Here is an 18,973-nt window from a genome sequence, read left to right as displayed (position 1 = left end):
CACCGATACTAGAGGGGGACTACCAATATTTACAGAGTATAGGAAAAGGCCAACATACATTTATCCTGTTGAGATTCAGATTAAATCTAATTCTGCTGATGTTAGGCTTTCCTGCGAAGAGGTATAGAAGTACTGACCTGTTGCCTTGCCCCTGTGACAAGAGAGCGGAGAAGTCTTATCTTCATATGTTCTTTTTTGGTGGCTTTTATGAGAAGGAGCGCTCAAATTTATAATCCCAATCGTAAAGAAACTTAATATTAGGCAATGTCGCCCGCGTTATTGTTCTTTAAGAAACTCAATGATCCATTCACTTGTGTTGTGACAGCTTCTTTTTTATTATCTTGTTTAAGAAAAAGAAAAAATGTCGCTACCAGTGCTCTTGAAAGAGGTGAAAGCAGCTCTTTTTAGTGCCAAACCACACTTTTTGACATTTCAAACGTGTATGCATTTGATTAATCAATGAAGTTGCTGTTTCCTATCTTTGTAATCATTTATCTCATATTTCCCATAAGTCTTTAAATGTTATTTATTGGTGCTAATGAGCCTCAATGATTATGGTAGCAGCCTCTTCTTGCCTTGTTTTTAAGCCGTATCTGAATTAAACTGTGTTTTTATAACATGGTTTTTACACATGTATTTTATATCCTTGTGCTTTTATGATCTGTAACCTCATTTAATGGATCAAATAAAGAATTAATTGATTGAATTGACTGTAAGTGACAGTAAACTGTTGCTCAGCTGCCTGACTTTGAGAATATAACCTGGCTCTGACCTCCGACCCACGAAATATTGTTTGGATTTTGTACTATGTTGAACCTGCTACCTTCGGTGATTCCAGAGTGTGGAGATGAGCTTTGTTCAAATACTCCTGGCTAGGGCTAAGACTAAAGGTCAGGCTGAAGCATGTGTGCACATGCCAGGTTGAGCCACTCGCACCAGTTTTAAAATGTGCATTTCCTAGTGTTTCATGGGGTTTCTGGTGCTGGGAGAGGGAGAAGATTGGAGGAAAATACCTCAGTCTATCCCCAGGGTGTCTGAAAGAATATCATTCCCTTTGTGAGCATCAAGCATGGCTCTATTCCAGGATTGGAAATCCCCCACCCTTTTTATTATGAAATCCTTCTTTGGTGTCCTGGTGGCTCACTGCCCCTTTCCAGTAGGGTAGATTTGGGGAAATTCCCCCAATGTTACCCCAAAGGCACGTTTCCATGTGATGGAAAATCCTTCCACCTGCACATTAGATAAGTTATTTCTGAGAAGAACACGTTTCTGTCACGTAATCAAGTTACATAGATATGCTGAGAGAAAATGTATATATACTGGGTGGATTTTATTTGAATGCAGCTCTCAGTTCCAGCTGACCATTTTCCAATGAGATCCCAGGTAAGTTGAAACAAACACTGGTTTTGATCTCTTGCTGTGCTGCTTGCTATTTTGCATTAAGCACTGCTTGAAATTTAGGCTTCCCAGCATAGCAACAACTTGACTTCTGGTTTCTTCTAATTAGTAATTTTTTCTAGCCTTTTTTCTGATCATCAAAGGCCAAGTCATGTGAAGGACATGAAATAAACTGAGAAATACCTCATTATATATTATGTAATTCCTTGAGTTAGCCCTATTTATTACATCAGATCTGTGCATCAGAAAATGTCACAATAAGTTAAAATAACTACATTTCTGGGCAATCCAAAAAATGTTTTTATTTCTCTGGCGAAATATATGATTTCTTTCAATAAAGTGGGATTTGGTTCTCCAATCTCAAGAAATATTACTCTCTACCTTTATTATTGCAATCAAAATGGATGCCCAATTTGATTTTTATGAAAAACTGGACATTAAAACAAGCAGTTCATTCTTTTTCTCAGTTCAAACTGATATAGACAACTATTTTAACATACAGGGGCCGATTCTGATCTGGGTCAGAAAGCTCTCCGACCGAGCTGGATCCGGGGTGTTTTCCGACCGAGCCGGAGTTCTGCAGTCCGACCGAGCGAGCACGATGCGGCCGCATGCTGCCGGACTCGGTGCGGTCAGACTCCCATAGAAGTCAATGGGAGTCGGTCGTATGACGCGTACATGGGCTCCCATTTACTGAATTGGTACATCTCGCACAAGGGCACCCCCTACAGTGGGTACGCGTCGGTGCCATCCACACCGTACATGCCTGTGTTGGGGAGACCCTTGGGTCTCCCCCTGTGTCCGTGTCGTAAGGCTGCGGGTGACAGGGGGTCCGACACGGACCCCCAAAGGCAACTTCCTGGACATTTTGCGAGCTGGAAACTTTGGCTCGCACCGGCTGTCAGACATGTGCATCGCACTGGCTCGGTAGTAAATCGCATCCATTGCACAGCACGGTTTACTTACGTATGAGACGTACGGAGCGGTTTGGACCTGGAAACGACTTGGTTGGTGAATTTCACGTTGCTTGCATCGTACTTGCTCGCTCGTACAGCTGTACGAGTCGTGCGGAAAACACGCGTACAGCTTATACTTTTTCTGGCCGGATCGCGTTCTGTGCCCTTCCGAGTGAGATCGGAATCGGCCCCTCAGTCTGTATAATTTTGGGCAAAATATCAATAAGAAAAATTCACGCATCAGTTAAACACTGATATGTATAAACTACCAGGCAATCCCAATGCTGAAAATAATTTTAACATTGAATTTTTTTACATTGTGAGTTTTAATTAACTGTACAATAAAAAAATATATATATTATTATCATATGGGACAACTTATAAATTCAAATAGAAAATAATCTTTTTGGGGAACCTGAAATCGAACACAAAACAATAACTTAATTTTCACCACTTTTAAAAATAAAGTAAAACGTTAACAGTTCACGAATTGATAATCAGATATAGTCATGTTCAAAGGGAATTCTGGACTTACTTGACTTTTTCATGAAAGCATGATAAATGAATATGCATCAATCAAAAAGTTAAACTTTACAAGATCTGGTTGATTAAGAAAATGTTCTGCTTATTTCTAGGCTTTAAATTGAGGATAATTTAAGTGTATATGCCAAAATAAATGAGAATGAGAAATTAAACCATAGTATGAGGTGTCAAAAATAGGCTGGTTAAGATATTTTTAAAGCATAGCAAACATTATTGTTAGTATTCCTACAGCAGTGCTTCCCAAAATCTTTAGAACCACGGGCCCAATTATTAGAGTGACAAACTTTTGTGACCCACCTAACTTTCATTGATATGAGGCAGGCAATTTTTTAATATACCTAAAGCATCGTGTGGTAGCGTACTGTCTTTTACAGACAGTACATTTTCCTTCGAAAAGGCCGCTAAATTTGCACAGATATAGAGTTTTACTGATACAACTATGTTGCACACATTTGATAATGTGTGGAAATCGAATTTAAGTGAATATTTATCTTTTGTACATCACCAAGCAAAGTATATTGATTTGTTTTGAACTCATTAAACCTTTTGCTTCCATCACACTTCAGAATTACAAAATACATTGTGCTTCATTTTTGCTCCCCTAGAGGCTGAATGTGTACGTTTTTTTACAGATATTTACATTTTGTTGCATGTTACAAAAAATGACTTTCTACTTCCTTTCCTTTCAACCTCCCTGTACCCCAGCAAGATAGTCACATAATTCACTTAACTTTTCTGTCTATGATTACAGAGTGAGAGGAGTTTGTAAACACCAATTCAAGTGTTTTAAAAAAGCAGAAATTTGTCAGAAGACATAGGTTGATATTTAACTTCTGTCTTTGAAGTACAGCCAATATGACACGATAAATAGAGACTTTAAACGCATCTTTATTTATTGCTTGGACTGGCCACTAAAAATCGGCTTGTGACCCACCAGTGGGCCTCAACCCACAATTTGGGAAACTCTGCCCTACAGTATTTGTCCAATAGAGCATAATACAGCCAACATACTGGTCCTGTGTCAGATGGAAAAACTATATTTGGTAGAATCTTGGATTTTCTGGAGATGTATGCCACTAACTGCAAACCATGTTCATATGTTTCTAAAGTGCCCTAGTATCATTACTTCACTTGAAAGTAATTAACTCTAGAGTCAAACTAATTCTAAACTCTGATATTATTTTTTCAGGCAAGTACATAATAGGCAATGATAACACAAAAAAGAATTTTAGTTTGTAAATTCAAACAAATGTGGCTGCAAAGAAAGCTAATGATGGCAACATAAAATCTTAAAAACTGCAATCACCATATCACCCTGAAGATCAACACTTGGCTAAATCAGATTCCTTTTTTTTATTTAAGTAGTCAACTGGTACTTGGACGCTGATTTTGCTGTTGCCATTTTGGTGGGGGACTCCAAGCCCCAGAAGCCATTGCCACCCAGAAGGTGGGGCTGCCCACACGCTCTTAAGTAAGTGCCAACGTTCTCCGGCGGCATGGGATGCTGATTTTGCTGTTGCCGGTTTGGTGGGAGACTCCAAGCCCCAGAAGCCATATACGCCCAGAAGGAGGGGCTGCCCACGCGATCTTAAGCGCCGCCGTGCTCCCGCGGCGCAGGACGCTGATTATGCTGTTGCCGGTTTTGTGGGGGACTCCAACTCCAGAAGCCATTGCCACCCAGAAGATGAGGCTGCCCACATGCTCTTAAGCACCAATGTGCTCCTGCGGCACGGGATTCTGCTTTTGCTGTTGCCGGTTTGGTGGGGCACTCCAAGCCCCAGAAGCCATTGCCACCCAGAAGGAGGGGCTGCTCATGCGCTCTTAAGCTCCAATATGCTCCTGCGGCGCGGGACACTGATTTTGCTGTTGCCGGTTTGGCGGAGGACTCCAAGCCCCATAAGCCATTGCTGCCCAGAAGGTGGGGCTGTCCATGCGCTCTTAAGCACCAACGTGCTCCCGTGGCGCACAATGCTGATTTTGCTGTTGCCGGTTTGGTGGGGGACTCCAATCCCCAGAAGCCATTACCGCCCAGAAGGAGGGGCTGCTCATGCTCCCTTAAGCGCCAACAGGCTCCCGCGGCATGGATCGCGCATGGGCCACACCCGGGCAAAGCCCAGGCCAAGGGCGGCCCATCCTTGCTCATCATTGGCAGGGCCTGCCCTCTTGGCTTTTGATCTTGGCAAACCTTTGGACAGATTGATGCCAAGCTAATAAACTGAGTTGCCACATGTTTTCCTTGTACTTATTGCGACTGGGCTGCCTGTTTATATTGTTTGTGCCTTGTTCATCTCGCCATTCATTGAAGAACTCAAGCACTGTCGCCCCCTAGCCAGGTGCTGTTTTTACATGACATCGCTTTGAGTGTCTGTGCCTAGAACTTATTAGTTCAATTAATAGTGATTCTGGCCATTAGTGGGGGGTTCGGGGGCTGGTAGGTTCTCGGTGCAACAGTGATTGTTGGGCATGGAGAGTGACAGTGCAGCTGCAAGTGAACATGGCGACCCTGTCCTCAATTATCACAACATTCTATCTAATTTGTAAACTTGAACCCTATTCCAAGTAAAAGAGAGTCAACTGACTGTGGGAGTGGGGAGGCTTGGCTCAAAAACTACAAAGCCAAATAGGCTCATAAGTCTTTAGGAAGTAACTGTGACCTAGATCAGGTAGATGATCTCTTAGATGAATGCAAAGGAATTCTCGAACCTTCAACCTTGCTGGACCTAATTGAACCTATTGCCCTCCCAACTAACCCAAATTCAAAATCGCAAAAATGCATTCCCCAAATGTTCAATAAACCCACACATGTAGTACAAATAAATCCTTTACTAGTCATGCACCACTGCCCTCCACTGTAGACGAAACTGAATCAGGATTTCCCGTACCTCCACCTACTGACCCAGGTCCAGGCACTGTAGATACTGAACTCATTTTAAATAATCTATTTTCACCGCTTTTGAATCTAACTTGCACTCAAACAGGAGAAAAGGGGTTGGAGAAGGGCGTAGGTGCTTTGGGAATTGGGGAAGTAGAGGAGATAAGGGATGGTGGCAGTGCTGTATTAGGGGACGTGGTCTCCTCAGATCGGCTAGTTAGGAACGACTTTGCTGCTTCTATAATTATTGCAGACCTGTAGACAGAAGTCAAATTGCTGATATCTGCTGTTCAAGATCTCACTAAACAGGTTAAATTCCTTCTAGCCAGAGATGACCTAGAAGTCAAACCCCCAAGGCAGATTTCTACCCACCACACTCATTCGACTCTGCTTACTAATAACATTCAACCTCCCATGGTAGAACCACACCAACATCCTTAATTGTGTCACCTCCAAGTGTACCCCTGTGTTACCAGTTACTCATGCAGTTCCCGGTGGGATGCAAAATATATGGACACAAGCTAACAAAGGCAGATTTTCTCACCAGGGCATTGTCTCATCCACTGATCACCCTTTGCTATTCTCTGGAACTGACAACCCCACAATCAACTCCATTGATTGGCGCAAACAGACTCAGTTGCCTCCTAAATGTATTTAAATGACTAATGTGCCCAAAGCTCCCTCCTATGTTAAATACGAAGGCGAAGACTCCCTAACTAAGAAAGCCATTCATTGGATCCGCAATGTAAGGGGTTGTCGTTCAGTCATACAGGAGGACATTTTGCGAGCCAAATGGCTAATCCACCCTAACCTCCAGACAGACTGTATAGAATTAGTTTTGGCTGATGGAAATGTGGCCCATAACCTGATAGCTCTAGAAGCTAGATCGAGGACTCCTACTGACATCCAGCTTTAATATTGACCCCTCAACCTTCATTGCTGCCTACTGTACATCTTACTCTTACCCACCTAGGCTCTGATTCTATCTTAGCAACAAATTATTGACTTAATCAGCAAGACAATTCTGTAAGCACTAAAACATATATGGCAAGCTCTCACAGGACCTCAATATCTGCAACATATGACAGCCATTACACAGGCCCAACTTAATTTCCTTGGAAATGAACATGAGTTGTTGTTAGCCGATAAAGGCGTCACCACCAACAGCACACAACTTATCCCCCCCTAACGAGCAAGCTAATTCCAGCAGGCTTAGTCCGGTCCCATGGAATGTGGCAGGGGTGTTGTCGAAAATGTACCTTACGCAGTGGATCCAAGTTATTGGAATGTTTGATATTTGTATCCTCCAGGAAACCTGGACTACCTCCTTTGTATACATTCCGGGCTACCTCACGTTCCATCACCCAGCATGCTCCAATAAACCAGGCCATTTGGGTGAAAATTGCATTCCAATGCACGATACAGGAGTTGACGTCCAACAACCCTGATAGTCTAACTATCCAAATTAGGGGAACAAATGGCACTGTAATGGACTTTTTTAATGTCTATGCACGAGGAACCAGAGGAGTTAGGAGGTCGACTACTCTCCAAGAGTTTGAAGAACTACTGGATAATTGGGCCATATAGCCCCTATTGGTTGTAGCTGGCGATTTTAATGTCAGTTTTGAACCCCTAGAGAAGCAGAACATATGCGGGTGTAGAGAGGCAGAAGAAATGTGGCCTGTTCCCCACTTTGACCTACCCCGATTAAAAAATGGCTCCAAGTAGCACTCCAGTTTATTGCACTCACCCTTTAGTTGGGCCATAGGGCAGCAAACGTCCGTACAAAATCAAATAAAATGAGGGCCAATACATATAAAAGAACCACTAATATAAGTCGTATAGACTAATTTCTGTTGGATCTGAGATTGGAACCTAGATTGGTCGATATGACTGTGGGTCACACCACAGACAGCGACCACAACCCAGTGGAACTGCACTTGGAATCCCCTTGGAATATCCCCAGAGTTCCCCTAACATCACCCTTACGTCTAGGGAGGTTCACTCAACAAATGACAATACGCATCTAAAATGATCCCAGGTAACTATGGATGTAGATACACTCAAAAAAATCAAGTCTAATCTTTTGGCAAGTTCTGTAGAACTACATAGACTGGCTCTGCACCAGGGAGGGCTGGACGAGATCCCAGCCTGCTATGACTATTTATTTAAACAACAGCCTACTTGTTTTAGCGAACCAAGATGTCCCCAGGCAACTGGAAAGAAGACTAGGTTGCAGTCTGCCTGGTACACCAAAGAGTACAGGAGCCTTCGACAACAACTAGCCCATGCAATCAGCATTAACCCCTTCTGTGCCCCGCCCTTTCCCCGCCCTGTGCCGGGCGTTGAATTAGCGGGCGGGGTTCATGACGAGATAGTCTCGTCATGGGCACAGCGCAACCGCGCTCCATGACGAGACTATCTCGTCATGGGCACTGAAGGGGTTAACAATGTGAAGCAAATACGGGAAGTGAGGAGATATTACAAGCTAGCCCAGGCTAGAGCAAAAAGGGAATGGGACAAGAATAGATGGGAGCAAATCAGAGAGGCCTATGCCAAAAAAGATTCCCAGCAATTCTGGCTTCTAGTAACTAGGGGGATGCTAATAGACCCCTGCCTCTGACTATTAATATTTTAACAGCAGCTTAATTTGATCACTTCTCGTCACTCTATCTGGGCCCTGTGTCCCAGACACAGAAGATAGTGAAAAAAACGGAGGAGGAACCCTATAAACTGAAGTAGGGACAGGGTAATCAATAGAAAAACTGAACAGGTCCCTACCTAAAGATTTATGTGGATCATGTGTTGTGTTATACAGTGTTCCAGTATCACAGTGTTAACAAGTGTAAAACAGTTATTCAAACACCAGTTGCAAGGGAATAACAATAGCAAATAAGTACATTTAGAACAGGAAGGCAAAAGAACAACAGGTAACATGTTAAAATTCAGTTTTTATTCATAATTATTTAAATTAAACACAAAAGATCTTGCACAATTAAAAAACAATTAAAAACAATTTCATAATATGTAACACAGAAGTGTTGATAAAAACAAAGATAACTACAAAGCAGTCGACGGGGCGTTTCGGTGAGACATGGATCAACCACCTTCTTCAATACAGGGAAAAAAAACAATATTGAATAATATAGCAATATATTAGCTGATACTTACTCAATAACATTCCTCATGTTACATTCCATTTGCGTTCCCTATTTTTCAGGTTTAAACATTAATGTCTAGTTACCCATTGCGACCCAAAACTACTTATAACAGAAAACTATGACTGCAATACCCGTAATGGGCTAAAAAACAACACATGATCCATCCATGCTATGTAGACCTACCTATTAGAATACAAGAGACAGTGTTTTGAATGTGGCTTCTCACCAATAAGCCACACCCAATCCCTGCACTCCCACCTGGGAGGCAAATAGCATATCTTACCACTCCTGGCACAGCAAGACTGCAACACAAAACAAACAGCACCTTTTGAAAAGGGGTTTTATTTAACAAAATGCAAAGACTCTATCACTTTTAGAATAAGGCTTGGGGTTTATTACATAATACTCTCTAAGCAAAGGCAATCTCAGATACCAAATGCATAAGATTCAAATATATGTAGCAAACTTATAATCTAAAGGCATGAATCAATAACTGAGCAAACTATAATACTGATTAATAAACAAGCAATAATTGATATAAGATAAGGTACACTAGACGTCCTGCAAGAGATCAGAAAGATATACATATATAGAGAGCAGAGGAGTGCTCTGGATGTGCACCTCCCACACCACAAAGAAAACACCTCCAATGATTAAACAACCACACAACTCAATACATCACCTGGTGCATACACTGCCCACTTCTGACTGGGGGAATTACAGCCGGGGATCAGAACTCAGCAAGCCAGGGTTCAATCCGAGATAGACACGTCTGCCCTCGCTTGGAATCCAAACTCCCAGTCTCTCAGCCTGCAACCCTCAGCTATAAACACACTAGAAGATTCGTGAAAGACCTCCTCCCACCGCCAGAGGAATTTTACCAGAACTGGCCAAGTTCCAAGCAAGCATCTCCATGGCAGTAAGGAGCTCTCAAGTCTCTTCCTCCATTCGCACTTCTTCCAGCCTCTGTCTTGACGAAGCTCTCACAAGGCCTTCCACAGTACACTAAACAAAAACAATCGCTCAGGAAAACACCAAGACCTTGAATGTTAATAACCCAAACAACTTGCAAGCACGGCTGTGCACGCAGCAGCAAGGCAGAGTCAGACATGAGGCCCTGTCAAAGGCAATAGTCCGCACCTATAATTCTCATCCACACAACTTACAAGCACCACTGTGCACACAGAAAAGTTTGAAGCAAGGTAAAGTCAGAAGGCAGAATGACATTAGACTATGTCAAAGCCAATAGGTCAAAGTCATAATTCACCTAACCCAAATAACATTATACACTTAATCCCTCAGTATACAACATTGAACACATGTGTGCACCACCACCCACAAGACTGCACCTCAACATCCCATACCATCTATTCTTGGAAAGACTATTCCACTAAAAGACAGAAGAAAAGCAGGCATATGCAAACCCATCCTACATTAAGGCTAAGGTAACATAAAACACTTAAGTCAGTACAAAATGGTGGTGGTTGAGGGTCATCATAGGGTGTCAGACCACAAAAGTGGCTGATTCACTACATTGCACCCCATGACCCTTGATCATCACCATTCACATATTTCAAAAACAAAATCTAATGAAGCACTGCATCTCTTAACTGCAAAAATGAAATCATTGCAAAGCAAATAGCAACTGTATATCATAACGAAAAAACAAAACTATCATTGAAGCACTGCATATCTCAACTGAAAGCAAAATCATTTAAGACCATATTTCTGAATTGAAAGGCACAACTACTAAAAAGCACAAGTTGAAACAGCAACTCATGTGTTGAAGTGGCTACACAAAAATACATAATTCAAAACAAATCATGACTAAAAAGCAACTATGATCGAAATGCTCCATTGCAAAACTGAAAAACTCATCAAAAGTATATGATAATCACTTTAGAGCAAATAAAGTCTGCATTCTCTAAATACATGTAAAAGCAATAACTCAGGTGCATCTAGAAATAGCTCATATATATATGGATACATGTTGAATGGATACACAAAATAAATGAATCAAGCTTTTGAATGCTCCTAATGCCTCTAATGGTTAAACTGGAAACTCTACTGCCAAACTCATATATTGTAGCAACAGCTACAGGTTATTACTGTTCACTAACTCAGAAAATATCTACGCCGATCGTAACAAATCGTCTCTATAGGTCTTCATTCATAAAAACAAAAACAGTCCTTCTGTGTGAAAAAACACACAGCCATCTCCCATCGCATCTGAACTTCACGTTGATAAAACAGTTCTGGCAAAGCACATCCTGTAGTTCCCTCTTCTTCACTTTTATATAAGGAGTCACCCTGTGTGAAAGTCACACAGCCTCCATGCATGTAAAGTTGGCCTCACGTGAAGGAAACAGTTCCACACTTTGCTGATCCCTTTTTGCTTGGATAGAAGCAGTCCATCATGCTCTCTGGTATATATCAGCAGCTGTATCTCCTTGACAAGGGAGGACCCCATCCATTCTAGTCGGCCACAGGCATCAGCCGCCACCGTCTGGTCTGGCGATCATTCCAGGCTTGGGGGGGAGGGGAGGGGGGGAGAGGGAGGGCCCCACTCACACGGGAGAAGGGAGTCCCACTCACACGCGGAGAACTGGGCGAATCTGAAAAAGAAACAAGCATCACTCTTCTTGCAAAAAACATTTTTCAAAAGTACACTTCTTCCGTCTTGCATTTCTAAAAATACAATATTTTAATTTCTGTCTACATAGGTCTCCTCCAGCTCTGGGGAATTGTCTAAGAATACTACCAACACTTTAGCCTGTGAATTCTTGGTAAAATCCCTCTTTTTCTATACACAGCAAGAAGGGCTGGGGCAGTCTCCTTCTCTCACTTCTCTCACTGCACCCCTCACAGGTGCTGCCCCCCTTCACAAATCTCTGCGGACACTAAATGGCCCCTTGCCAAACATAACAAGCAGAGACTTCTCGGCTGTCTCTAGCTCACACCTTATCTCCTTCAAGGTCGAAGTGATCTGCACTCCTGCCAACTTTCGTCTGGACTCTCCTCATGGGGGGGGGCGGCGGGGGACCTGCGCCTTTGCAAGCCTCCCAAACATCAATCTGAAAGACGCTTTCAAATGAACAACTCTTTACATGTCTGAGAGGAAAAACAGCTTTAACCTCTCCTGACCTCCAGCAAGACTTCACATTCTTTAATCTGAAAATGCTCCCCCATTCTGTTTAACTAATTCAAGCAAATTCTTAACTGTCATTAGTCTATCACCTCATGAAAAAAAAAACTAAACTGCTCTTGACATATCAAAAAGAAAAAAGCATTGGCAATATCAAAAGTCACATATCAAGTCCCATGCTACTTCTGTAACAATATCTGGGACAGCATCAGTCAAAGAAGGTATATTTGCACACATGCTACACAATTAGGGTCACCACCTCAATCTGTCAAGCCCTGAATGATCTCACTGATCCCTTCCCGCCCATCTGGCATTCTGTACTGTTTCAAATTAATTTCCTTTATAACATAGGGCACCTTCACTGGGAAATCTTGTGTTTCAAACTCCACTTCAGGACTTTCTATCAAATCCTGTGCAAACAGTTTTTCTGTCTGTACATGCCACTTAATAACCATTGCAATCTCCCATAGGCAAACCACATTTTCTCTAACTCTGTTCTGTCCAGTATCTGTTGGTGCGCAAAAGCACAACATTTGTCCAGCATCTGCATTTAAAAGTGACCTGTTATTTCCCTGCACTTTCCTGTAACTAAAAAGGGCACATTGCTCTTGAATTAACTCACCAAATAAATGTTCATGTTTATGAAGTGACCACATATCAGACTTATTGTACACAATCTGCTGTTGACATTCAAAATCATATTGTTGCATTTCTCTTTCGAAGCAAAATGTATCATTCACTGTCATGTCTAATTTATGTCCGCAACCGGTGATCGTTAAGCCTAAAACGTTAGTCTGTTCACTTTCCTGCACATTCCTTCCTGGCACATCTGAATCATTCTGGCAGGTCAAAGTAAACAGCTTCACAGCCTGGTACACGTTTAATTCTGTCTTCAAAGATATATTTTCAAACTGGGCATCAACTAGCTCTGTTTTCAACTCACTACGTTCTTTTAGCAAATGCTCACATGTTTGATGCATATTAACGAACACATTTAAAATAACACCGCTGTCTCTGTCTAAAATGTCATTAATCTCCCGCTGATTAACACCCTGCATCGCAACTCCGGAGTCTGGAATCTCAAGGGAGTTCCACGTTTCAGAATTATGCTCTGATATCTTACATTCACTTTGCAACTGAAAACATTTTATATGCATTCCTTAACAAACACTTGAAAGGGAGCCAGCCCTTTCTGCCTCACGTAGCAAGCTATTTATAAGCACTTTTTACAAAACACACACACTCACCAATTCTAACTCAGCACAATTATCTCACTTCACGAGCCAGCACATCATATGGGCTACCCCCATGCAAATAAATCAATTGATATCCAAGAGTCTGCTTTCAATTTCTAAAAAAAAAAAAAAACTTATTTCTTCCCCTTTTAAATCAATGTTCAGATCCTGCCGACTACGCCAAAATGTTTTGAATGTGGCTTCTCACCAATAAGCCGCACCCAATCCCTGCACTCCCACCTGGGAGGCAAATAGCATGTCTTACCACTCCTGGCACAGCAAGACTGCAACACAAAACAAACAGCACCTTTTGAAAAGGGGTTTTATTTAAAAAATTGCAAAGACTCTATCACTTTTAGAATAAGGCTTGGGGTTTATTACATAATACTCTCTAAGCAAAGGCAATCTCAGATACCAAATGCATAAGATTCAAATATATGTAGCAAACTTATAATCTAAAGGCATGAATCAATAACTGAGGAAACTATAATACTGATTAATAAACAAGCAATAATTGATATAAGATAAGGTACACTGGACGTCCTGCAAGAGATCAGAAATATATACATATATAGAGAGCAGAGGAGTGCTCTGGATGTGCACCTCCCACACCACAAAGAAAACACCTCCAATGATTAAACAACCACACAACTCAATGCATCACCTGGTGCATACACTGCCCACTTCTGACTGGGGGAATTACAGCCGGGGATCAGAGCTCAGCAAGCCAGGGTTCAATCCGAGATAGACACGTCTGCCATCGCTCGGAATCCAAACTCCCAGTCTCTCAGCCTGCAACCCTCAGCTATAAACACACTAGAAGATTCGTGAAAGACCTCCTCCCACCACCAGAGGAATTTTACCAGAACTGGCCAAGTTCCAAGCAAGCATCTCCATGGCAGTAAGGAGCTCTCAAGTCTCTTCCTCCATTCGCACTTCTTCCAGCCTCTGTCTTGACGAAGCTCTCACAAGGCCTTCCACAGTACACTAAACAAAAACAATTACTCAGGAAAACACCAAGACCTTGAATGTTAATAACCCAAACAACTTGCAAGCACGGCTGTGCATGCAGCAGCAAGGCAGAGTCAGACATGAGGCCCTGTCAAAGGCAATCGTCTGCACCTATAATTCTCATCCACACAACTTACAAGCACCACTGTGCACACAGAAAAGTTTGAAGCAAGGTAAAGTCAGAAGGCAGAATGACATTAGACTATGTCAAAGCCAATAGGTCAAAGTCATAATTCACCTAACCCAAATAACATTATACACTTAATCCCTCAGTATACAACATTGAGCACATGTGTGCACCACCACCCACAAGACTGCACCTCAACATCCCATACCATCTATTCTTGGAAAGACTATTCCACTAAAAGACAGAAGAAAAGCAGGCATATGCAAACCCATCCTACATTAAGGCTAAGGTAACATAACACACTTAAGTCAGTACAAAATGGTGGTGGTTGAGGGTCATCATAGGGTGTCAGACCACAAAAGTGGCTGATTCACTACAGACAGAAAAGTCATTAATCCCTTATTCAATTGGGAAGACTAACTTTCTTCGGAGTAAATAAAGTCAGGAATGTCCTGAGAAAAGTTGAATGAGATATACGTAAATGAAGATTTAATGGGTTTTGATGGTCACTAGTGTTTGCAGAGTAACGTTGCCCAATGGGGTAATTGCTAAAACCCACATAGGACTACAACCTGTTCACAATTAAATACGGCGTACCTTCTTATGTGGTACTATTTCTTCACAACTGCATTCGTAGGAGTCACCAATGTAGTAGGAAATAATAATCAATGCCCTTTAAAGAGTTGGAAGTAAAGAAAATAAGTATAAGGTTATGTGGCCACACAGTTTTTGATTCCAAGTGTAATAATGGCTAAGACAACAAATTTACCATTAAAAACCAGTGTCGTTTTATGAACAATACAGGTGAGCCGTGAGCGTGCCTGTAACTTGTATCATAACGTCTTTTGTTATATTTGACAAAATAGAACTAGGAAGAAAACATAGAATAATTATTGATATTGGTATGCTCCAATGCGGTAAAGGCTATAGTATTAGAGATAATACTTTATGGTATAAGTTGATCGTTGCCTGGTTATGTTGCTATCTGGGTATTGCAACAAAGTAAATTAAATCTGTAAAGACACAGCAGAAAGGAACATTTGTTCATATCCCAGCCATCGGTGTCAATAGTTACTCTATTGTGTCAAAACAAAGGGGAAGGTTGTCTTAACCCCTTACTAGAACCGACTATCGGCTATTTATGACTTAGATATTAAAACTATGCGAACTAAGTCACACAGAAGGTCCAATTTATGAGGTATTCTCAAATATGTATACAAAAGGAAATGTGATTCTACGCCACAAAAAGGTACTTTTTTTGGCTTAACACATTTGCTAATCATCCTGTTTTAATAAGAGGTGTGAGACCAAAAGTTTATGGTTCACGAGGAAAAGTATAAGACATATGTCTGCATAAAGGGATTATGTTTACCACGGAGGTAACATATCGATCTCTTACAACAGAGGTAACATATCTAACGAGTTTAGGTCCAATGGATATCTTCCACACCATCACTGTACCGCGATCTCCCCATTTAGGCTAAACTGCTCTGTCTCTTTAATGAAGAGCCATAGCGTTCACTAACTTAGACCTTCGCATTAACTTTCGCGCTGTCTAAGTTCTTTGATGGAGAGGCTAATGAGCAAATACTTGATGTGCCCAGCTCTTACCTGATAAAAGTACTGCGGCCTCCCTACTCGCTACGAACGTCTTCCGGGTCAGGATACGTGAACGTCCTGACTCGGAGCGCAGTTTAAATATCTTGGTACGTGTCATGTGATCCAACCGGTTTGTAAATATTACGTAGCTTTCCATCTTAATTTATACTGATTTTCGCTCTATATAGAGTTCACTACTTTCAAATTTCTAATTTGTGCAGAACGGGCGCCGACTTATTTGTGAAGAATCAAAAAGAAAAATAAAGCCTTTATATAATTGTAATTTATGGCAAGAGCGGCGGCCATCTTTGAAATGTGTGATGAGTGCTATGCTGGAACCCGCTGCTCCAAAAGATCTATCGAATTAACAACCTCATCGGTATAGGCGCAAACGTACCCAGATATCTCTTCGTCATGACATAGTATTTTGGACAGTTTTATAGTATCCGAGTATCTATTGATGACAATAACAGTCACTAAATATGTCACACGTCCATTCAGCTGAAAGTTGGCGGCCATGTTGGGATGGGGAAGTATGAAAACTTCATTAAATGAAGTTATATCTAAATCATAGGAATAAAACATCCCAGATTGATATCTACTACGCACAGCGTTGGTCACAGACACAAAGTGGGGAAATATACACCCCAAAACAGAGCAAAATATAATTGTATGTGACCATCGAGATAAAACATCCCGGATAGATGTACAGACGGCCCTAAACACGAGCACAGTTAGGAAATGACAATGCGAGTCACCCTATAAAATAAAATAAAATGAAATAAAATGAAAAAATAAATAAAATAGAATAAAATAGAAACAAGGACAAAAAACGGCGTCTCCTTAAATTAATCTTTCCCAGTCTTCTTTACTGTTTAATCCCTGTCTAAAAGTCTTGAATTTAGACATGTAGAATTGCTCACGTTTTTTGCGTTTTGTAGTAAGTTCTCTACCCCATGTGTTTGTTTCAATGACACACCATCTCAGATGTTCGACCTTGTGTCCATTCACTAACCAGTGTTCTACTAAACGGACATTCCTCTTACTGGTACGAATTGCAGACTTATGTTCATTGATTCTAATTCTAATTTCTCTAGATGTTTCTCCAATGTAACCTAAGTTACATGGACACATAATTAAGTAAATGAGATTTTTAGTACGACAGTTAGCCATCTTTTTAAAGTTGTGAGTTACATCATTATGGCCCTTGCTGATCCTGCTTTTTAGTGCTCTGTCTCATTTTATTCTCTTATCCAATTTTTAAGTAATGGAGTTCTATTTGTAGCTGATCACTGATGTCTTTTTTGTATGTAATAACCCTGTATGTATGAATTTTATGCATTTGCACTTTTATGGTCTCAGGACCGAAATAAAGTTTATGATGATGTGTAGTCAACTGGTACTGTTCAAACTGATCTGGAAGGATGTTTTATGAAATGTAAAACTTCTGACCTCCATAGATGGGAAAATAGATTCACTGGCATATAGGATGGACCGCATGTTGGAGTGAGTAGATAGACATGCTGAGAGACTGGATATGGTGGGGTGCAGGGTGTCAGAAGCAGAGGACTTGCAGGTGGAAGCTAGTACAGTGCAGAAACAGATGGGTAAAATGCTGGCGATGCTGCGTGAAAAGGCTGAAGACTTGGAAGCGTGCTCAAGGTGCAATAATGTGTGAATTTTGGGACTACCTGAATCCACAGAGACTAGAAACATGGAGTTATTTGTAGAACAGTTGTTAGTGTGTATACTGTGCCGCAAAACGTTCTCCACGGTGTTCGTAGTTGAGGAGCACGCTCATCGATCACTGGTTCCCAGGCCGCCTCCCGGGGCCGCTCAGAGGCCGGTGATGGCGAGATTGCTGAAATACAGAGATAGAGGTGCTGCTCTGCGAAAGGCCAGGGAGCTACATGCGCTACAGTATTAAGGATCGGAGCTCGCACTGTTGCGTGACTTTGTAGCTCAAGTTCAGAAGGCGCGTAGGCAATTTGCGCCTATGAAACAGAAATTATGCGAACTGCACGTAGAATACTCCATGTTATATCCTGCTAGATTACAAGTAACATTGGATGGCAAGACTACAATATACAATGATCCACAGGCACTGCAACAAGAACTTAAAAGTGCATTAAGGAGGTACAGAAGAAAGCTGCACAGAAGATGGTGGAAAGTGACGCTGGTAAACATAGAGAATCGGAATAAGTAAGGTTGTGCTGCATAACATCTCAGAACCAAGCTGGATTGAATGTAAATGTGTTCATGAATATTTAGGGGGTCACTAGCATACAACACAAGCTCTCTGACAGCCTTGAGGTGTATGTAATAACTGTCATTATGTAGCTGCATGATATCAGGATATGCTATGTTTAATAGTAGCTAATGGTGTAGTTGGAGATAGGTGTAAGTAACGAGAAATATGAGTATCTTGAATAAAAGATAAGCTGGGTGGAACAGGCCACTGAGAGATGCCTAGTGAAAGGCATCCACCACCCTTGAGTGTAATCCACACCGGGTGATATGTTTGTTTAGGGGGGAAGGGGTTATCTACTTGAAAATTAGCCAAGCCAAAGGGAGCAGGCTATGGCGTGGGAGGGGGGAGGGACCATGGGAAAACAGTTTGTCAGTAATCAGGATCTGTAATTCTTACAAGAGCAAGTACAGTTCAGGAGAAAAGTTAAGAAAAGTGGACAACACGTGCAGGGGCAGGAAGGTAGGAAATGGCTGATGCTCAAGTCACTAACACTCAGTGTCATGTTAAGTTCCTGACATGGAACGTTAGAGGTCTTAATGACCATAGGAAAATTCGCAAAATAGTTGCCTATTTAGAACGACATTGCGTAGATGTGGCTGTACTTCAGGAGACACATCTTCCTCAGGGTGCGGGTGTGCTAATTCCCAGGAGAATGAGAGGGACATGCATAGCTTC

At 41.6% G+C, this 18,973-nt stretch overlaps 1 long non-coding RNA gene across 1 annotated transcript; it reads right to left on the bottom strand.

Annotated features, from left to right (window-relative positions):
* Nucleotides 1–9,256: 9,256 nt before the first annotated feature.
* Nucleotides 9,257–14,094, bottom strand: LOC146776080 (uncharacterized). Its single transcript, XR_014972213.1, has 2 exons — nt 13,975–14,094; nt 9,257–11,545 (listed from the first exon to the last, which is right to left on the bottom strand). It is a non-coding gene; the product is annotated as an uncharacterized LOC146776080 (long non-coding RNA).
* Nucleotides 14,095–18,973: the final 4,879 nt, after the last annotated feature.

Source organism: Triturus cristatus, chromosome 12 (genome assembly GCF_964204655.1).
Source record: "Triturus cristatus chromosome 12, aTriCri1.1, whole genome shotgun sequence".
NCBI classification, from domain to species: Eukaryota; Metazoa; Chordata; class Amphibia; order Caudata; family Salamandridae; genus Triturus; species Triturus cristatus.
This window is presented reverse-complemented; position numbering and strand designations above follow the sequence as displayed.